This window comes from Lepeophtheirus salmonis, unplaced genomic scaffold (assembly GCF_016086655.4).
Source record: "Lepeophtheirus salmonis unplaced genomic scaffold, UVic_Lsal_1.4 unplaced_contig_4165_pilon, whole genome shotgun sequence".
Classification (NCBI taxonomy): Eukaryota; Metazoa; Arthropoda; class Copepoda; order Siphonostomatoida; family Caligidae; genus Lepeophtheirus; species Lepeophtheirus salmonis.
In genome coordinates, this window is record NW_027294220.1 from 78,315 (window position 1) to 100,995 (window position 22,681).

The window sequence follows — 22,681 nt, forward strand, 5'->3', positions numbered from 1 at the left end:
GGGTATGATTGGTCGGGGGTCCTCAAAAATTACTTTTTAGAATCAGCATTAAATTGCGAAACTTTTGGTCCCATTCACAGCACTGTACGACCTGTTTGGCCCCCTCGATCCAACCGGTCGGGATAAAAATTCCTTGGAGTAGGATCAAAGGGGTATGTGAACGCAAGGAATTATTAATTTTTGAAAAAGGGTTAAAAAGTAAACCACTTTCAGGCACTATAGTTTGGTCTATGATCACCCCAGGCAATTGGTTGTGGAGGATCAATTTACTCGTTATAAATGTGTGGTTCGAATAAGGGGTAATAAGGGGTATGTACTTATTAACCCAAAAACTCAAAAGAACCCAATCACGTTTTGGGTACCCATAAGTATAATATCAAAGTGCCTTGTAGAGCAAAAAAGCCAGTAGTAAATGAATGCTTTATGAAGTAAAATATTAAAGTATAAGAAATCGATGAATGAGAAGGAGGGAGCTTAAGAAAACACGTCAGCACGCTTTGAAGTTTTCAATGATGAAATTATGAAGGCAAGTTATTTTTTTCATTAAAAAAATATTAAATTAAACAACTTAAATAAAAATAATAATCGTATTATCATTCTTGCTTTGAATTTGTTTCCATTTCCATTCATTTTTCATCTCTTTCTTTATCTTGAAAAAATCAAATCTCAAATTATATATTTGAAATAAAACGAGATTTAGAACATTGGTCTGATTTTCTTCCCTGCAAATAGAAATGTAATAAACATTATGATTTGTTTTAATTATTGGAAAATGAAGAAGATTACTTACCAATCAAGGGCTAGTTATAAATGGTATTATTAATGAAGAGTAAGGTTTATCCCTAAAAAAGGAAGGAATGTAGAAATGATTTGAAACAAACATATTATTATGAATTATACTTACTAGTGCTTTTGAACATTGAAGGTGAATTATTTTTTCCCCTTAGAATGGAAATGTAGAAATGATTTGATAATTCCGAGCACCCAGTGGACTTAATTAAAGCCTCATAAGAATTTTGGAAATTCCAATCTCCCTTCTCCACGTTTTTATTCAATGTTTTATTGTTTGTTAATAGGCTATGACGTATATGTCTTGATTAATATAACTTATTTAACTACAGAATATATTTACACTCATATTTGAAATTGATTGGGAATGAGTTATGTTGATCCTGTCAGAGTAAATAACTAAAATATATAAACAACTTATTAATCTATTCTAATTAATGAAAAATTAAGGAGAGTACTTATCAACCCTATTTGGAATAAAGCTGTTAAAATGGCGTGAGCTAGTAGAAGTTATGTTTGGTGCTTCGGCATATGCAATTTATAGTTATCACTGATATTTATTGTAAATACTACTCATTGGGGGAAGAGGAAATTATTAGTTTATTATTTTTTCTTGTTACGTGATCCATAGTCATTTCAACTGTTTTCATTCATTTTCATAAGCTGACTCTACGTTTTTGAATATAAATTCAATGTAAATAAATAATAATAACCAATGGGCAACAAGAAAAATGTATTAGGAGTGTATGTATATACAATAGGGATAAATAAGCAGGCGGGGTCTATTCGTTGGAAAGTAGGAGTTCAGAGAGTCAGAGCGACTCCTAGTGAAATTATTACCCTTGATCTGCTCCTGAGGAGCCTTTTTACGGGTAGATTTCTTCTTTTTCCGAACATAACCTGGTAAGGAATGTGAGCCAGTTCTGTTCGTCCGGTAGTCATGGAACTTTGTTTTCCGGTCGGTTGAGATTGCATCATCAAAGTCAACCTCAGTGACTGAGCCCTCCCGAACGTTCCTGACACAAGATGATGACGTTGAGTTGGGACTAGAAGGAGGTGGGGTAATGTTAGATGATGGGGTGAAACCAGGAGCATCATGCTCCGTTTTGTCTCCATTATTATGGCTACCATTGATTACAGTTTTCACAGGAGGCCCCTGGTGGTCTCTGGGACCAGGAGGGCATTCGTCTGGTACTGTTTTAACAGGAGCAAGTCTCTCTTTACAATCCCCACAAGCCTTTTTAAAGCTGGGGATATGTTGGATGGTTAAGATGCTCCTTAATGATTGACTCTTCTTAATGGGGACATGTTCAACTGTTTTGTGTAGTTTCCCACCATCAAGGTTGTCCTCAGCACTCTGAGGGGGTGCTTCTTTATTGTCCTCAGGTATTCCTTTGTTAGGAGAGGCAACACACACACCCTCATTCATTGTATTCACATCTGTACACCCCAAGCTTTGAATCGATACATTTTGCGATTCAGGGGGTGTTAGCATGTTGGATAACTGGCATCCAGAGCTGTCCAGCATCATCACCAGGGATGTCAGTGGAATCTTTACTTAATAATACGAATCCAAGACCATCCAGGAAGTCATCTAAGACCCCTCGTTCATTTGGGTGCTACCCCACAAGCACATCCATGAGCCATTGGCCTATTCCATGTGGGCGTTGATTGGATCACATGATCAATCCACCTCTCTTCTTCAGTGATGTTCGCGTCATCCGTTTCACTTACTTCAGTCTCCTCCACTTGCATTAATTCCTCGACCGCTCTGAACTCCTTTGACAGAAGTTTAGCCTCAATAGACTCGACAGAACGGCCGTAGAAAAGCTTCGCAAGATTCCAGGCTAGGTCTTCTTTGTCACCGTCGTGGCTTCTCTTGACGTCAACCATGGTATCTACCTCTAACTCCGTCCATGCTGAACCAAATTTAGTTGAGTTAGGATTTGGTGTGATGTCTGCACAGAGCTGTTCTACCCGCGCTTTGCTGCTAGGCAAAGCTCTTCTCTTCTTGATGGTACCAATAAGGAGTTTATACGGGAGACGCTTCTGTATTTCCGCGTTCATCACCCTAACAGAGTCTGCTCCATGCTGGATCAGGATCTCTTTTTCTAAATTGGCCATCATTTCTTGAGCTTCTGCGGTAAACGCCTGTTGCGCCTTCGATATTCTCCGACAGCTTGATCTCTTGACCTTGATCTCGTTCCATCATTATAAAATTATATAAATGAAAATGTGATTTACTACAGTAACCTTGTTACCTTTTAAAGTTTTAATTTTTTAAATGTGTGAATCTAACAGAATTTAATGTGCTTACCTGAATCAATCGTAATCCTTTTGGGTAATTTAGTTATATTGTCCAGGACACTTCGGACATTCACTGAATCAATCGTAATCCTTTTGGGTAAATAGTTATATTGTCCAGACACTTCGGACATTCACTAGATATGAACAGTGATTAACAGTAATTACCTATGAGGAGGTTAGAAGAGAGATAAGCTAATAAAATGAACAGTAACAATAAATTTTAGTTATTAAAAACAATTTCATGAATGAGATACAGATACGAGCACAAAGAACAAAGGAAAAAAAAAAAAAAAAAGAGTTACCACTCTTAATCAATATTTAATTTAAAACAACTTTAATAGATGATTATGACAATAAGGGGAAAAAAGAACAACAATTTAAATACAACTTTAATAGATGATTATAATATATTGGCAATCAATTGAGAGCAAATAAGCCAGTAGTAAATGAATGCTTTATGAAGTAAAATATTAAAGTATAAGAAATCGATGAATGAGAAGGAGAAGGAGCTTAAGAAAACACGTCAGCACGCTTTGAAGTTTTCAATGATGAAATTATGAAGGCAAGTTATTTTTTTCATTAAAAAAATATTAAATTAAACAACTTAAATAAAAATAATAATCGTATTATCATTCTTGCTTTGAATTTGTTTCCATTTCCATTCATTTTTCATCTCTTTCTTTATCTTGAAAAAATCACAAATTATATATTTGAAATAAAACGAGATTTAGAACATTGGTCTGATTTTCTTCCCTGCAAATAGAAATGTAATAAACATTATGATTTGTTTTAATTATTGGAAAATGAAGAAGATTACTTACCAATCAAGGGCTAGTTATAAATGGTATTATTAATGAAGAGTAAGGTTTATCCCTAAAAAAGGAAGGAATGTAGAAATGATTTGAAACAAACATATTATTATGAATTATACTTACTAGTGCTTTTGAACATTGAAGGTGAATTATTTTTTCCCCTTAGAATGGAAATGTAGAAATGATTTGATAATTCCGAGCACCCAGTGGACTTAATTAAAGCCTCATAAGAATTTTGGAAATTCCAATCTCCCTTCTCCACGTTTTTATTCAATGTTTTATTGTTTGTTAATAGGCTATGACGTATATGTCTTGATTAATATAACTTATTTAACTACAGAATATATTTACACTCATATTTGAAATTGATTGGGAATGAGTTATGTTGATCCTGTCAGAGTAAATAACTAAAATATATAAACAACTTATTAATCTATTCTAATTAATGAAAAATTAAGGAGAGTACTTATCAACACTATTTGGAATAAAGCTGTTAAAATGGCGTGAGCTAGTAGAAGTTATGTTTGGTGCTTCGACATATGCAATTTATAGTTATCACTGATATTTATTGTAAATACTACTCATTGGGGGAAGAGGAAATTATTAGTTTATTATTTTTTCTTGTTACGTGATCCATAGTCATTTCAACTGTTTTCATTCATTTTCATAAGCTGACTCTACGTTTTTGAATATAAATTCAATGTAAATAAATAATAATAACCAATGGGCAACAAGAAAAATGTATTAGACTGTTGTTTTATTGTTTTTTTTTTTTTTTTCCTTTTTGATAGTCGAGGTTGAGAGTTGATAATTGTTTATTTGCTCCTCATCAATATCTAATTTTTGTTTACTTTATATAATTATATTAAAAAAATCAGATATACAGGAGTGTATGTATATACAATAGGGATAAATAAGCAGGCGGGGTCTATTCGTTGGAAAGTAGGAGTTCAGAGAGTCAGAGCGACTCCTAGTGAAATTATTACCCTTGATCTGCTCCTGAGGAGCCTTTTTACGGGTAGATTTCTTCTTTTTCCGAACATAACCTGGTAAGGAATGTGAGCCAGTTCTGTTCGTCCGGTAGTCATGGAACTTTGTTTTCCGGTCGGTTGAGATTGCATCATCAAAGTCAACCTCAGTGACTGAGCCCTCCCGAACGTTCCTGACACAAGATGATGACGTTGAGTTGGGACTAGAAGGAGGTGGGGTAATGTTAGATGATGGGGTGAAACCAGGAGCATCATGCTCCGTTTTGTCTCCATTATTATGGCTACCATTGATTACAGTTTTCACAGGAGGCCCCTGGTGGTCTCTGGGACCAGGAGGGCATTCGTCTGGTACTGTTTTAACAGCAGCAAGTCTCTCTTTACAATCCCCACAAGCCTTTTTAAAGCTGGGGATATGTTGGATGGTTAAGATGCTCCTTAATGATTGACTCTTCTTAATGGGGACATGTTCAACTGTTTTGTGTAGTTTCCCACCATCAAGGTTGTCCTCAGCACTCTGAGGGGTGCTTCTTTATTGTCCTCAGGTATTCCTTTGTTAGGAGAGGCAACACACACACCCTCATTCATTGTATTCACATCTGTACACCCCAAGCTTTGAATCGATACATTTTGCGATTCAGGGGGTGTTAGCATGTTGGATAACTGGCATCCAGAGCTGTCCAGCATCATCACCAGGGATGTCAGTGGAATCTTTACTTAATAATACGAATCCAAGACCATCCAGGAAGTCATCTAAGACCCCTCGTTCATTTGGGTGCTACCCCACAAGCACATCCATGAGCCATTGGCCTATTCCATGTGGGTGTTGATTGGATCACATGATCAATCCACCTCTCTTCTTCAGTGATGTTCGCGTCATCCGTTTCACTTACTTCAGTCTCCTCCACTTGCATTAATTCCTCGACCGCTCTGAACTCCTTTGACAGAAGTTTAGCCTCAATAGACTCGACAGAACGGCCGTAGAAAAGCTTCGCAAGATTCCAGGCTAGGTCTTCTTGGTCACCGTCGTGGCTTCTCTTGACGTCAACCATGGTATCTACCTCTAACTCCGTCCATGCTGAACCAAATTTAGTTGAGTTAGGATTTGGTGTGATGTCTGCACAGAGCTGTTCTACCCGCGCTTTGCTGCTAGGCAAAGCTCTTCTCTTCTTGATGGTACCAATAAGGAGTTTATACGGGAGACGCTTCTGTATTTCCGCGTTCATCACCCTAACAGAGTCTGCTCCATGCTGATCAGGATCTCTTTTCTAAATTGGCCATCATTTCTTGAGCTTCTGGGGTAAACGCCTGTTGCGCCTTCGATATTCTCCGACAGCTTGATCTCTTGACCTTGATCTCGTTCCATCATTATAAAATTATATAAATGAAAATGTGATTTACTACAGTAACCTTGTTACCTTTTAAAGTTTTAATTTTTTAAATGTGTGAATCTAACAGAATTTAATGTGCTTACCTGAATCAATCGTAATCCTTTTGGGTAATTTAGTTATATTGTCCAGGACACTTCGGACATTCACTGAATCAATCGTAATCCTTTTGGGTAAATAGTTATATTGTCCAGACACTTCGGACATTCACTAGATATGAACAGTGATTAACAGTAATTACCTATGAGGAGGTTAGAAGAGAGATAAGCTAATAAAATGAACAGTAACAATAAATTTTAGTTATTAAAAACAATTTCATGAATGAGATACAGATACGAGCACAAAGAACAAAGGAAAAAAAAAAAAGAGTTACCACTCTTAATCAATATTTAATTTAAAACAACTTTAATAGATGATTATGACAATAAGGGGAAAAAAGAACAACAATTTAAATACAACTTTAATAGATGATTATAATATATTGGCAATCAATTGAGAGCAAATATGTATATAATGTAATTTTTTTTTTTTTTTTTTTTTTTTTTTTTGAACTCAAACTAGACTAAGTATTAAACAGTAAACTTCTTCACTTTTATACCCAATTAAATATAATTAATATCACTGAGATTATACGACAAATTTTCAATTAGCAGAGAATTTTACTAAGTATCAGCCAGTAGTAAATGAATGCTTTATGAAGTAAAATATTAAAGTATAAGAAATCGATGAATGAGAAGGAGGGAGCTTAAGAAAACACGTCAGCACGCTTTGAAGTTTTCAATGATGAAATTATGAAGGCAAGTTATTTTTTTCATTAAAAAAATATTAAATTAAACAACTTAAATAAAAATAATAATCGTATTATCATTCTTGCTTTGAATTTGTTTCCATTTCCATTCATTTTTCATCTCTTTCTTTATCTTGAAAAAATCACAAATTATATATTTGAAATAAAACGAGATTTAGAACATTGGTCTGATTTTCTTCCCTGCAAATAGAAATGTAATAAACATTATGATTTGTTTTAATTATTGGAAAATGAAGAAGATTACTTACCAATCAAGGGCTAGTTATAAATGGTATTATTAATGAAGAGTAAGGTTTATCCCTAAAAAAGGAAGGAATGTAGAAATGATTTGAAACAAACATATTATTATGAATTATACTTACTAGTGCTTTTGAACATTGAAGGTGAATTATTTTTTCCCCTTAGAATGGAAATGTAGAAATGATTTGATAATTCCGAGCACCCAGTGGACTTAATTAAAGCCTCATAAGAATTTTGGAAATTCCAATCTCCCTTCTCCACGTTTTTATTCAATGTTTTATTGTTTGTTAATAGGCTATGACGTATATGTCTTGATTAATATAACTTATTTAACTACAGAATATATTTACACTCATATTTGAAATTGATTGGGAATGAGTTATGTTGATCCTGTCAGAGTAAATAACTAAAATATATAAACAACTTATTAATCTATTCTAATTAATGAAAAATTAAGGAGAGTACTTATCAACACTATTTGGAATAAAGCTGTTAAAATGGCGTGAGCTAGTAGAAGTTATGTTTGGTGCTTCGACATATGCAATTTATAGTTATCACTGATATTTATTGTAAATACTACTCATTGGGGGAAGAGGAAATTATTAGTTTATTATTTTTTCTTGTTACGTGATCCATAGTCATTTCAACTGTTTTCATTCATTTTCATAAGCTGACTCTACGTTTTTGAATATAAATTCAATGTAAATAAATAATAATAACCAATGGGCAACAAGAAAAATGTATTAGACTGTTGTTTTATTGTTTTTTTTTTTTTTTTCCTTTTTGATAGTCGAGGTTGAGAGTTGATAATTGTTTATTTGCTCCTCATCAATATCTAATTTTTGTTTACTTTATATAATTATATTAAAAAAATCAGATATACAGGAGTGTATGTATATACAATAGGGATAAATAAGCAGGCGGGGTCTATTCGTTGGAAAGTAGGAGTTCAGAGAGTCAGAGCGACTCCTAGTGAAATTATTACCCTTGATCTGCTCCTGAGGAGCCTTTTTACGGGTAGATTTCTTCTTTTTCCGAACATAACCTGGTAAGGAATGTGAGCCAGTTCTGTTCGTCCGGTAGTCATGGAACTTTGTTTTCCGGTCGGTTGAGATTGCATCATCAAAGTCAACCTCAGTGACTGAGCCCTCCCGAACGTTCCTGACACAAGATGATGACGTTGAGTTGGGACTAGAAGGAGGTGGGGTAATGTTAGATGATGGGGTGAAACCAGGAGCATCATGCTCCGTTTTGTCTCCATTATTATGGCTACCATTGATTACAGTTTTCACAGGAGGCCCCTGGTGGTCTCTGGGACCAGGAGGGCATTCGTCTGGTACTGTTTTAACAGCAGCAAGTCTCTCTTTACAATCCCCACAAGCCTTTTTAAAGCTGGGGATATGTTGGATGGTTAAGATGCTCCTTAATGATTGACTCTTCTTAATGGGGACATGTTCAACTGTTTTGTGTAGTTTCCCACCATCAAGGTTGTCCTCAGCACTCTGAGGGGGTGCTTCTTTATTGTCCTCAGGTATTCCTTTGTTACGAGAGGCAACACACACACCCTCATTCATTGTATTCACATCTGTACACCCCAAGCTTTGAATCGATACATTTTGCGATTCAGGGGGTGTTAGCATGTTGGATAACTGGCATCCAGAGCTGTCCAGCATCATCACCAGGGATGTCAGTGGAATCTTTACTTAATAATACGAATCCAAGACCATCCAGGAAGTCATCTAAGACCCCTCGTTCATTTGGGTGCTACCCCACAAGCACATCCATGAGCCATTGGCCTATTCCATGTGGGTGTTGATTGGATCACATGATCAATCCACCTCTCTTCTTCAGTGATGTTCGCGTCATCCGTTTCACTTACTTCAGTCTCCTCCACTTGCATTAATTCCTCGACCGCTCTGAACTCCTTTGACAGAAGTTTAGCCTCAATAGACTCGACAGAACGGCTGTAGAATAGCTTCGCAAGATTCCAGGCTAGGTCTTCTGGGTCACCGTAGTGGCTTCTCTTGACGTCAACCATGGTATCTACCTCTAACTCCGTCCATGCTGAACCAAATTTAGTTGAGTTAGGATTTGGTGTGATGTCCAGCACAGAGCTGTTCTACCCGCGCTTTGCTGCTAGGCAAAGCTCTTCTCTTCTTGATGGTACCAATAAGGAGTTTATACGGGAGATGCTTCTGTATTTCCGCGTTCATCACCCTAACAGAGTCTGCTCCATGCTGGATCAGGATCTCTTTTTCTAAATTGGCCATCATTTCTTGAGCTTCTGGGGTAAACGCCTGTTGTGCCTTCGATATTCTCCGACAGCTTGATCTCTTGACCTTGATCTCGTTCCATTCCTCGGGGTGCACTCTTTTTTGGTGTATTGACAAACCCCTTCTGGACTTGAAACTTCGAACATCCTCCTTACAAAAGACACATACAAGCGTCTCTCCCCTAGTCCTAGGGTGACTACTTGTGTCTGATGCTTCGTCAGATTCGGTCACTGAATGTATTTGTATTTTGTTTAAGTATGAATATTCAGAGTCCTTACCCAAAGGCAGGTGCTCCTCAGACTCTTCGCTAGAAGAGGAATTTGGGGCTCCCTTTTTGCGGGATCGACCCCCATCCGAGGCTTGGCTAATATTTTTCCTTTTCATATTTCATACTCTTCTCCCGCCATTACCTGTGCCTGATCGAATTAAATTTCACTATAAAATTCTTTGGGGTATTCATGACACTGGGCAGGAGACACACTTGTAATAGCCCCGAGGCTATGTCAATGTTCTATGCTCACATTAAGTGTTTGAAGTTGAGTCATAGTTATTCCCTGCCGTTTACCCGCGCTTGGGTGAATCTCTTCACTTTGACATTCAGAGCACTGGGCAGAAATCACATTGTGTCATCATTGCTCTCCAACCATCACAATGCTTTGTTTTAATTAGACAGTCGGATTCCCCTTATCCGTGCCAGTTCTGAGTTGACTGTTAATTGATAGCCGAACATGAATATGCGCGTCACTAATTAGATGACGAGGCATTTGGCTACCACACCGGATAACCTCTAACCAGTAAACTGGCCAAGGGTTAACCTCTACAAGAGTTGTTCTTATGGAGGCCCTTGTTGCCTCCCCAAATTTATATACCGATCGTTGAATGACCGGACATACTGCCATAGCCTAAAAAAGGCTATGATTATGAACTTCGCATTCGGGACGAGGTTGACCGGTTAAAGTCAATACTCGAACCTAGATTTACTATCTAAGCTGGTACCTCACCCTCAGGATTTTGTTGGAAAACCCAACGGGGAAAAACGCCCTGTTCAGATCAGGACTAAAACCCCTGTAACAAACCACCCTAAGTTCATCGGACTAAAATGACTTCGGATCTTTGCTACTTGTTTAGTTAATTGGTTTTACATGCTTTTGCTTATTTTTGCATGATAAGTGCACCTGGTATCAGATGCGGCTAGACTTCTCTGTCCGGCCTGCTCCTTTCTGTTCTCCAGATCTTGAAGGTGCCTTCTAGGGTGCGCATTTGGATGATGCTTAGCTCTATAGGCTTCAATCCAAGCACTCTTCTAGCATCTTTAAATGACCGTTCTGACCAAACACCACGCCAATTAATTACCATGGGTACTATTTCACAAGATGCACTATCCTCCAACTCGAAGGTTTTTCGTGCATATTGCATTAAGTCCTCATTGGCATACTTGGCCCGTTTTTCAACGTGAGCCGCAGTGAGATCTCGATCATCTGAGATGATTGTTTGGTCTATGATGACCACCCTTTTATCTTTTGAGGCTAGGATGTCTGGCTTCTGCAACCGATTCTTCGTATTTGTATACTGAACGTCAGTCTTCACCTTCCACCCCTTTGCCTGCAATCGGCTAGTCACATAGCCGACTACGTCGTCATGGCGGATTATTCTTACCCCTCCTGCTCTCGGACAAGTTTGAACAATATGAGCAAGGTTTTTCATGCAGTCCTGACTAGTTTCACACTTATTGTTCAATCCGGGTATTCCTTGCCGAGTTATTTTCTACTTAACGGAAAGACTTGCGCATTGAACTTGAACACACCTCTTTAGAGATGGATCTGTGATCTTCAAGTGGTCCTGATGTAAGTAGGAGCCAACATGGACACCTTGCTTACAGGACTTCAGCCCTTTTGTGTCAACCTTGTCATAAAGTTCCTTTGCCTTTAGACTGGAGTATTGGCTTTGAGACTTGCACTCAACACCATAGACTGTCAGGGGTTTCAGGCTGAGCATCCTCCTCACAGAAGTGCTCGCTAGCCTAACACTTGGATCAGGGGAATTCTCCAACTTTTCCTTCCTATCATTTCTTAACAGAATAATCTGATCTGCCAGGTTTTGGATCCCCAAACCACCGGACGCTATCTTGGCGTTTATGAAAGCTGTAGGGGTGTCATGGAAGAGTTCTAAGTTCACACGAACGAATATCTCAACCTCCCTATCTATCTTAGACAGGTAGCCTTTGGTGTATAGTCCACGAACAAGCTGATATTGGTACCTTGGTAAGACATACTGCCGCAAGACAATAAGCTTTTGGTACAGCAAAAGACAGGAATTGTTAATATTCTCGAGACATCTTTTGATATCTCCTAACACATCCGCCTTTGCATACCCTTCATGGGTGACCTTTAATCCAAGATACTTATATGCAGTTATCATGTTGACTGTAGGCACTTCAACCCCATTCATCGTTGCAAAAGGCTCTTTTACAACAAAGAATTCTTTTCTTCCCGGATTTGTTTGCAAGTTAAGAGTACTGGACTTCAGTGCATTTGGTAATAAGCCAACCTTTGCAGCAGATTCAATGAACCTGTTTAACTGAGTTTGCAGTTTTTCCGGGCAAACCGATTCATGCATTGGACTGGGCACTGGCTGCACTCACGTGTCTTACGTCCAGTTTTGGGTGGGGGGGCTTTCTGCCCTCTCACCTTCTCCCAACCATTTACACTCCTCAATTGTCTGTCACTAGGATTAGGTTTCGAATATCTACGGGTTTGTTTCGTCGCCCCATTTTTGCCTTTGCAAACTTATGAGGCTTCTCTGGCATCTGGACATGCTGAACGAACTTTTGCCTTGGCTTCAGAGTGCTTCTTCGATTCGAAGGCCTTTCCACTGGCCAGTCTCTCCTATCATTACCGAAGCGTTGCGCATTAAACTTCACTTCATACCTACCATCATGAGTCGTCCTCGGACTTCTTCTGGGATTCATTCCCTTCTCACTGATGGGTCTTAGGCCAGACCTTGCTAGGGCCTGTAATGTGGAGTTGATCTTGGCCAGAGCACGATCCATGCGCACCTCAAGTGCCTGGATACGATCGATTGCTCCTCTCTCAACCTTAGCCTTAGTTCGGCTCGTCTTACTGGTGTCTTTTATTGGTTCTTTGACTCTATTTTTGATCACCTCTTTATTTTTATATTTGTTTCTTCTATTATTTCTGCCCGCCTTCTTCTTTTCCCCTGTTTTTGTCGCTATTTCACAGCTCTTGTGGGTGTCTTCATCAAGGGAAGATCTCAGCCTACAGCCTCTAACCCACGTGTTAACCGATTCATTTAGACATTCTTGGTCTGACATTCCGAGCATGCTGCTCTCACAGGAGGGAATATTGGATGCAATTTCCATAAGATCCACTTCATTCAGCTCACCTTCTTCAGAAGATGCCCTGGGATCATGACTTGCCGATAGTGTATCAGGGAGCTCACACTCCACCAAGACTTGTTCCGTCTGGCTCGCAGTGCTAACAGCACTTTTGGACTTTGGAGAGGAGGTTTGTAGAGGAAGGGTTTCCACAGCTGGTCTGAGTAACTTCAACCCTGCTCTTGGATTACTCTCCAAAAGATCCAGGGAGTCATCAGCCGACCTGCTTCGTTTTTTCCCTCTCATTTCACTCCTACTCTCTGTCCTAGCGACTGAGGCTCTATCTTCTGCCAAGACCTTCTTGGCATTGGGTGTTGATTGGATCACTTGATCAATCCACCTCTCTTCTGCAGTCAAGTTCACTTCATCAGTTTCACTTACTTCATTGTCATCCTCTTGCATTACCTCTGCACTTTCTCCGAACTCCTTTACTGTCAGGAGCTTAGCCTCAACAGACTCAACAGAGCGGCCATAAAGTAATTTTGCAAGATTCCAGGCTAGGTCTTTTCTTTCTCCGTCGTAGCATTTCATAGCGTCTACCATTATTTCTACCTCTGACTTAGTCCATGTATGACTAAATTTAGTCGATTTAGGGTTTATTATGATGTCTGCACAGAGCTGTTCTACCCGTGCTTTGCTCTCAGGCAAAAGTCTTCGCTTCTTAATGGTACCAAGAAGAAGCTTATACGGGAGACGCTTCTGAATTTCTGCATTCATCACCTTAACCGAGTCTGCTCCATGCTGGATCAGGATCTCTTTCTCTAAATTTGCCATCATTTCCTTAGCTTCTGGGGTAAATGGGTGCGTTCTTGCTGCTGTTCGACTGCATGATCTTTTTACCTTAATCTCATTCCATTCTTCGGGGTGCGCTCTCAACATGTGCATTGATAGCCCCCTTTCGGAATTGAAACTTTCACAACCCTTCTCACACAAGCCACAAACATGCGTCTTTCCCCTAGTCCTAGGGCGACTACTCATGGCAAATGGTTCATCAGGTTCGGTATCTGAATGTATATTAATTTTGTTCAAGTATGGATACTCAGAGCCCCTACCCGGAGGCAGGTACTCCTCAGACTCTTCGCTAGAAGAGGAATTTGGGGTTCCCTCTTTATGGGATCGACCCCCATCCGAGGCACATTTTATATCTTTACTTTTCATATTTATTCATGCTTTTACTCCCGCCATTGCCTGTGCCTGATCGAATTAAATTTCTCTATAAAATTCTTTGGGGTATTCATGACACTGGGCAGGAGACACACTTGTAATAGCCCCGAGGCTATGTCAATGTTCTATGCTCACATTAAGTGTTTGAAGTTGAGTCATAGTTACTCCCGCCGTTTACCCGCGCTTGGGTGAATCTCTTCACTTTGACATTCAGAGCACTGGGCAGAAATCACATTGTGTCATCATTGCTCTCCAACCATCACAATGCTTTGTTTTAATTAGACAGTCGGATTCCCCTTATCCGTGCCAGTTCTGAGTTGACTGTTAATTGATAGCCGAACATGAATATGCGCGTCACTAATTAGATGACGAGGCATTTGGCTACTAATGAGTGATATAGGAACGAAAACAGGAACGAGAATCACAACTGTTCTGTCCTTTAAATTATTAATACATTTTCGTTAAAAAATTATCACCTGTACGGTGATAACCCTGCCCAGTATTCGGGAGCACTTGGTCTCAAGCCCTTGCAATCATTGTTGTTACAGTGCCACACAGTGCACTCTATGTTTTGTATAGCCCCACCACGGGCTGTCATTCTCGAACCTGTTCTCCCTCCCAATTCCCCCAAACATTTGTTGACATAAAATACACACATTACATAAGAAAAATAACTTTGCCGAGCATTACCCCATACATAATACATAAAGGTAAAACACGAACACGAAATTATCGAAAGTAATATAAATATATACAACAACAAAGAATTAGGCAAATGAGAGGCGACCACATTTAAAAGACCTGGTATGCAAAGGTGGCCTTGGAGTTTGGTAAGAGAGGAAGTAAGAGGTATTAATATATTTACACAAGGAGACACTTAGATAGGTTTGCCACATGAAGTCCATGATTAAACCCGAGGGTAGGGAAAGGAAATTGTCCAGGGCATTGATATAGAGCATGCCATAGGCGATCCATGAGGAAGAGGAAGTGGTACTTGGCACTTATGGCTCTGACCGTTACCATTGGTCCACATCCGTAGGGTTCAGATTCTTACATACACTCATACATAGGTTATCGAGATGAGAGTAGGATATACACCCTCAGCCTATAAATAGAAGAAGAGTGCAAATCTTAGGGTTTTATAGAGGTAAAAGGATGGGGTAGGAGTATGGTTTTGGGGTGTGTGGGTAAGGTTGTAGTCATACACAGGCTAAGTAAACCCCTGACACCGCAGTAATGCTACATCCATTACAATGAAGTCATGTGAGAGTCATCATATATGGGGGGGGGTTATATATTATTTACTTATTAGAATACATTACATGTGTATGTTAGAAAGGTATTGAAGGATGAAAAAGGAACAAAAAGAAAAGGAAAAAGCAAAAAAGAAACACATCACGAAAACGCCCAATTGTAACAGGGTGGACAAATACGTCGACTCAAGATTACAGTGTAGGAGCAAAGCATACCTCAGAATCAGAACAGTATAAAATGGGGATAATCATGGCCTTCTGACGTATGGGATTCCTCACTTGTGGGCGGCCTCATAGTCAGGCGACCATGACCTAAATATATGGTACCCACACGAGAGGATCCTGAGCTGTATGAACTGGATATATGAAGAGGGCATCCCTAATTTCTCACTCAAGGAAACGTATGAGTTTTTGGAGATTACCCCCCTCCAGTTGGCTACTATCGGTAGCACAGACAGTTGAACCTCAGTGCTCAACTCGAGATGGGACCTTATAGCATTAATAGCTTCTGGGGACCCATATTTTTGAGATTTCAGCAGTTCATAGTCGGTAAGGATTCCCTGGTCACTCACGATTGTAGGGTCGATAATATACCCAACATTGTTTTTAATGGCAACCATATCGGGCTTTATTGTTGTATTTTCAAAGGGGATAACACTCCCCTCAACCACAACGAAACCCCTTTTTACAAGTGACTTTGACACCATGGATTGTATGGCGTTATGCCAACCTGTGCGTAGGTTACCCGTCTTTATGCACCCCTGCAGGACATGTCCCAAGTTACATATTATCCCTGGGCAGGACATGTCCCAAGTTACATATTATCCCTGGGCAGGACGGGCAGTAGTTGCTGTCATTAAATTGGGTAAACCTGGCTGCCTTACTCTTAGTCTTTACTGACCCAGCCATGATCGGAACTGCAGATTGGAACTGAAAATCAGAGACTTTTTTCCGGTAGGACCAGAGGAACCCAAAGTTCTTCATTCCCTGGGCAGCAGACGCCAATCCCCTTGTATCCACATGGGAGGCAAGGTTTTCAGCATAGAGCTTATCGAGGGTAGAATGCTGATGCAGCTGACATCCTCTCACAATAACACGTTTGCAGGTATATTGTGCTGGATTTAACTGCAATATTGCTTTTATGACAGGGTCGTTTGACCGGTTCAAGGCCTGAATCCGCAAATTCTTTGCCAAGATCGCTCTTGGCACAAATTCAAAGATCCCGAGCCCCCATCAGCAATTTTTGCATGGAAAAAATCGGTAGGTGTATCATGGAAAAGACCAGTCCATTCCCTTACTGCTTTTCGTATCTCCACATCTATCACTTTGCAATCACCTTGAGACACCTTTCCCCTCACAATCTCAAAAGTGAGTTTGGAGGTCAGGTGGTCCCTCAGGATTATATATTTATGGAATGATGCTATAGGAGCAGTCCTTAAACGGTTAAGCATCATCACGGCCTTTTAGAAGGGGACGATCTTAACAACCCGTCAGAGGAGAAATTAAGCCCAAGGTACTTATACAAGTCGCCTGATTTCAGTTGGGGCATACAAGTATTCCCCACCTTAATTGTGGACTCCAGGTCAACCACAAAACGTTTTTGGTTCCGCAGCCCCTTTATTGTAAGGCTGGCGCATTTGGCTGCATTGGGTGTTAAATTAACACGAGCAGCCGCAGCAATGTAGGAGTTTACCGATGCCTGTAAACCATTATTGTCAGAGGATATCAGGACAATGTCATTGGCAAATAGCAAGCACGACAACACAGCTCCATTCAACCGAAATGGACTCTGGAAAACCATATCCTCCAAGACCATATCAATGACCAGATTAAATACTAATCCGGGATCAGATCGCCCTGGAGGATACCTGAACCAAAACCCACTTCAGTCAAGTTATTGAACTCTGTCCGAGCATGCAACAGGACGTATGACAGATATTTGGTAATCTCATGTGGAACCCCAGCCTTGGTGAGTGCACGCGCGATTGACTGGTGGTTCACAGAGTCAAAGGCCTTCCTTATGTCGAGGAAGGCCAAAGAGATGGACTCAAAAGACCTCTTGGAAGGCTGGATGACCTCATCAAGCACAAAGGTGTTTTCAGAGATGCCATCGACTTTCCTGAAGCCCTTCTGGACCCTATTGTAAGGGACAATCCTCAACCTCTTCTCAAGAATCCTGTGGAGGACTCGAGTTATATGAGGGAGGACTGTTAAGGGTCTATAATCAGACCATGCTGTAGGGGTGGGTACTTTTGGTATGAACGTCGTTTTTGCTTTTAGCAAGACGTCAGGCAAAGTACCTGTGAGTAATGCACTGTTGAATACTGAAGTAAGCCACACTTTGTCCAGCTTTTGCATGGCTGTGCCTTTCCAGCAGAGGGGGTCCTTACCCGCTTTTTTTGATGGCAGTGCTTTGTAACTTCATCAACTGTGATGGGGGCAAGCAATGAAACATGCACCTGAGAAGGTTCAGGGACAGTACGTTCATTGCTTTTGAGGGTTGCTCAAAGTAAGACTTCCAGGGTGCAGCAAACACAGCTGGCATCCTTTTATTATCTTCAAGGGGGTCACCTTGGAGAATGGCCCTAGCGGCCCTGGGGAAATCCTGGCTCAAGCACTTTGCAAAAGTTGACTTTGCAGTTGAGGAGGGTGTTATCCGCCTAGGTCGGTCATTAGGGGCCCTATTCTTGATCAACCCAACCATGGACTCCACAATAACCTTCAGTAGGTCATTGAGTCGAGGTCCAGGATGCTGGATTAATAGCTGAGACAGGCTACTAATGAGAGAATTGGTTATCGGCTTCCTATACTCCCGTCTTAACAGCTTATAGCCAGGCAGTGATAGGGATCTAGGGATAGTGGACGTAGTTCGGTAGTTTAGCCTCTGATGGAGGTTAGTCACTACATCACTGTTTCTTGTTTTTAAGCTAGACTGTAACCTGTCCTTCAGATAGCTTGAGAAGCGTCCACAGGCAAAGGGTAAATATAGAGGGTTAGTCTGTACCCAAGATCTTACATCGGGGCATCCGTAAGTAGTCGTTCTCTGTAGGATAGAGTACCCAGGTGTCTTTTGATCATTCTATCCTTTGCATTGTCCTCACTAGCTGGAGGGGCAGAGGGAGGGACAATAGTCTGTGGAGATGTAGTATTGATATTGTTATTATTAGTATGGGCATTATTTATTACTACGTGCTGACAGACACCCTGACTCTCAAGCTCAGACATAATCTGGGGTGGGTCATGGGGGTACTGACTGCAGCACGAAGTAATAACATGGCCTGTGCTCTAGCAGCCCGGTTAGAGGAGGCAAGGTTGGCTTGCTCTAGCTCTCCCATGGCTGTATCAGGAGTAAGGTCGTGGGTGGTGTCGGCTGCCTAATGGTAGGTTCAGTACGTCTACGACCTTGTGTAGGCATCCGGTTTAGTCGAACGCCCATGGCCCTAGTGAGGTTATCCATCATTTGGGCATGATCATGGGGTGCCAACAACGGTTGTGGTTGGGTGTGTCTTTGAGGGACCGGGGAGTCATTAGAGGCAGAGCAGGGGGTAAGGGTTGTGTGTATATTGTTATTATTAATAATATTCTCTCCCGAGCTCAATTTTGGGACTGTTACAGGCCTTTGGGTGCGTTTAGAAACAGGCGTTTCCTCGGCCTCAATCGGTCTTTTCAGTTCCCGTCTATGTCTTGCGTTGCAATTCGGAGTAGACATTTCAGCAGGACGTGTCGGTGGGGTTGTACCTTCAATCCGCATCAATTCCTTGGGCACGGGAGAAGTCTCTAAGTCAATCACCTGTGTAGGCTCCTGAGGAGCAACTAGCGAATCGGTCGCAGACACAGAAGTATCTGTGGTGATGTTGACAAGACGAGAGCTGGCATTGGAGTCACTTGACACCTCAGTAGGGGTATTATCAAGTCGTCTCCGAGTTGAAATCACTGCCTTTAGTTTTCGTACAAGGTCAGGATTTTGAAGCCGTTTCAGTACAGATTTATGAGGACGGTATGGGAACCTCATACAAACATGATCACTCATGCTGTCATCACTTCTGTCGGGGTAGGTCTGAGCGAATTCTACTGCTGTACTTGTTAGAAGTTCGATCTCAGTTTTGAGCCATCTATTCACAAAGCTGATACTGGTACCTGGGTAAGACATACTGCCGCAACACAATAATCTTTTGGTACAGCAGTAGACCGGAATCGTTGATATTATTGAGACATCTTTTGACATCTCCCAACACATCTGTGTGTGCAAACCCTTCATGGGTGACCTTTAACCCCAGATACTTGTATGCAACTGTCACGCTAACTGTAGGCACTTCACCCCCATTCAATGTTGCAAATGGTTCTTTCACAACAAAGAATTATTTTCTTCCCGGATTTGTTTGTATATTTAGAGTACTTGACTTCAGCGCGTTCGGTAATAAGCCAACATTCGCAGCAGATTCAATGAACCTGTTTAACTGAGTTTGCAGTTTTTCCGGGGAATCAGCCAAAGAACAGCGTCATCAGCATAGAGCATACACCCAATTGGATGCCTCCCGCCTAGCTTGTAATTAATAGACTCATCGAGATCTGAAATCACCCAGTCTAAGACCAAGTTAAATAACAGACCACTTAATGGATCCCCTTGCAATATGCCACTTTGTACTCTGCACTCCGCACCTCTCTTCACCATCACAACAGCATTCTCGTAAACATATTTCACATAATCGATTAACGCTCCTTGTGCACCAGATCTCTTCAGCCCGTTCATCAGGGATTCATGACTAATTGAGTCGAATGCTTTGCTGAAATCAACAAACGCAATGCTCAGCGGTCTTATTGAAGTTCTGGGGTCTTCCAAGACTCCCTGCAAAACACAAAGGTTTTCGGAAGTACCATTGACTGATCTATATGCTTTTTGATAAGCTGGTGACAGTAGGGCCATCATGCGTTTAGCGAGTAGTCTATGAAAGGTCCTCGTTATCATGGAAGTGACCGTTATTGGGCGGAAGTCTTGCGCCACCGACAGGTTCGCCTTCTTTGGAATAAGTGTGACCTTACCGACTAAGAGTTCGCGATCAATTTTCCGTTCAGTAATGAACTTATTGATCCACCTTGTTAGGGAAGTTATGTCAAGTTTCTTGATATCACTCATCACTCATCAGGTGTGGGTGATGTATTATCTTTCCGGGATTGCTGCTCGTACCTCCTCTATGGTGGCCTCATTCATGAGGCCCTCCATGGGGTCGATTATTGCAACAGGGTCCCTGCCATCCTCAACAGATGGTGCACGAAATACACTTTCCCATTCCGTCAGTACTTCCTCTGGTGGGGGCTTCGCCTCCTCAAGAACTGATTTTCCTTCGAGGATCTTCTGAACCAACTTGGTCCGATCCTTCACCCAACTTCTTTGCGTCGAAGCATAAACTGCTTTCCGATTTTGAGGATTTACACCTTTCTTAGGCTTTTTACCAACAATGTCCGCTGCCTTTTTGAGCAGTGCCTGTTTGTAAGAAGCTTTGGCTGCAGGTTCGACGATGCATTCCCTGGCTGTCGCCATTGTATCCCTTACCTCTTCTAGTGCTGCAAACTGATTCATGCAATGGACTGGGCACTGGCTGCACTCACGTGTCTTACGTCCAGATTTGGGTGGGGGGCTTTCTGCCCTCTCACCTTCTCCCAACCATTTACACTCCTCAATTGTCTGTCACTAGATCTTGGCTTCGGAATAACTACGGGTTTATTACACCGCCCCCTTTTTACCTTTGCAAACTTACCAGACTTCTCTTGCATCTGGACATGCTGAACGAACTTTTGCCTCAGCTTCAGAGTGCTTCTTCGAATCGAAGGCCTTTCCACTGGCAAGTCCCTCCTATCATTACCAAAGCGTTGCGCGTCAAACTTCACTTCATACCTACCACCATGAGTCGTCCTCGGACTTCTTCTGGGATTCATTCCCTTCTCACTGATGGGTCTTAGGCCAGACCTTGCTAGGGCCTGTAATGTGGAGGTGATCTTGGCCAGAGCACGATCCATGCGCACCTCAAGTGCCCGGATACGATCCATTGCTCCTCTCTCAACCTTAGCCTTTTTTGTTCGGCACGTCTTACTGGTGTCTTTCTTTAGTTCTTTAACTTTATTTTCGATCACCTTTTTCTTTTTGTTCTTATTCTTCCTTTTCTTGTTGCTCGCCTTCTTATTTGCCCCTGTATGTGATACAATCCTTGCCCTAATTTCACAGCCCTTGTGGGTGTCTTCTTCAATGGAAGATCTCAGCCTACAGCCTCTTACCCACGTGTTAACTGATTCATTTAGACACTCATGCTCAGACATTCCGAGCATACTGCTCTCACAGGAGGGAACATTGGATGCAATTTCCATAAGATCTGCTTCAGACAGCTCACCTTCTTCAGAAGATGCCTTGGGATCCTGACTTGCAAATAGTGTTTCAGGGAGATCACACTCCACCAAGACTTGTTCAGTCTGGCTTGCAGTGCTAACAGCACTTTTGGACTTCGGAGAAGGGGTTTGTAGAGGAAGGGTTTCCACAGCTGGTCTGAATAACTTTAACCCTGCTCTTGGATTATCATCCAAAAGATCCAGGGAGTCATCAGCCTACCTGCTTCGTTTTTTCCCTATCTTTTCACTCCTACTCTTCGTCCTTGCGACTGAGTCTCTATTTTCTGCCAAGACCTTCTTAGCATTGGGTGTTGATTGGATCACATGATCAATCCACCTCTCTTCTGCAGTTAAGTTCACGTCATCCGTTTCACTTACTTCAGTCTCATCCACTTGCCTTACTTCCTCGACCGTTCCGAACTCCTTTGTCAGAAGTTTAGCCTCAATAGACTCGACAGAACGGCCGTAGAATAGCTTCACAAGATTCCAGGCTAGGTCTTTTTGGTCACCGTTGTAGCTTCTCATAGCGTCAACCATGGTTTTACCTCTAACTCAGTCCATGCATAACTAATTTTAGTTGAGTTAGGATTTGGTGTGATGTCCGCACAGAGCTGTTCTACCCGCACTTTGCTCTCAGGCAAAGCTCTTCTCTTCTTGATGGTACCAATAAGGAGTTTATACGGGAGACGCTTCTGTATTTCTGCGTTCATCACCCTAACAGAGTCTGCTCCTTGCTGGATCAGGATCTCTTTTTCTAAATTTGCCATAATTTCCTGAGCTTCTGGGGTAAACGGTTGCGTTCTTGGTGCTTTCCGAAAGCATGATCTTTTAACCTTGATCTCATTCCATTCCTCGGGGTGCGCACTTTTCATGTGCGTTGATAAACCCC

The 22,681-nt window shown here is 41.2% G+C and overlaps 5 long non-coding RNA genes across 6 annotated transcripts in view; 1 reads left to right on the forward strand and 4 right to left on the reverse strand.

Annotated features, from left to right (window-relative positions):
• The window catches only part of LOC139907502 (uncharacterized), a 73,098-nt gene that overhangs the window by 27,638 nt on the left and 22,779 nt on the right, over positions 1–22,681 (forward strand). The gene's annotated exons all lie outside the window — the stretch shown is intronic.
• On the reverse strand, positions 662–1,089 carry LOC121123430 (uncharacterized). Its single transcript, XR_005865997.2, has 3 exons — positions 905–1,089; positions 791–842; positions 662–722 (listed from the first exon to the last, which is right to left on the reverse strand). It is a non-coding gene; the product is annotated as an uncharacterized lncRNA (long non-coding RNA).
• LOC139907505 (uncharacterized) lies at positions 1,132–1,523 on the reverse strand. The gene is made up of 2 exons (XR_011784175.1): positions 1,248–1,523; positions 1,132–1,188 (listed from the first exon to the last, which is right to left on the reverse strand). It is a non-coding gene; the product is annotated as an uncharacterized lncRNA (long non-coding RNA).
• On the reverse strand, positions 3,710–4,216 carry LOC121123431 (uncharacterized). The gene is made up of 3 exons (XR_005865998.2): positions 4,032–4,216; positions 3,918–3,969; positions 3,710–3,849 (listed from the first exon to the last, which is right to left on the reverse strand). It is a non-coding gene; the product is annotated as an uncharacterized lncRNA (long non-coding RNA).
• Positions 7,131–7,641, reverse strand: LOC121123433 (uncharacterized). Its single transcript, XR_005865999.2, has 3 exons — positions 7,453–7,641; positions 7,339–7,390; positions 7,131–7,270 (listed from the first exon to the last, which is right to left on the reverse strand). It is a non-coding gene; the product is annotated as an uncharacterized lncRNA (long non-coding RNA).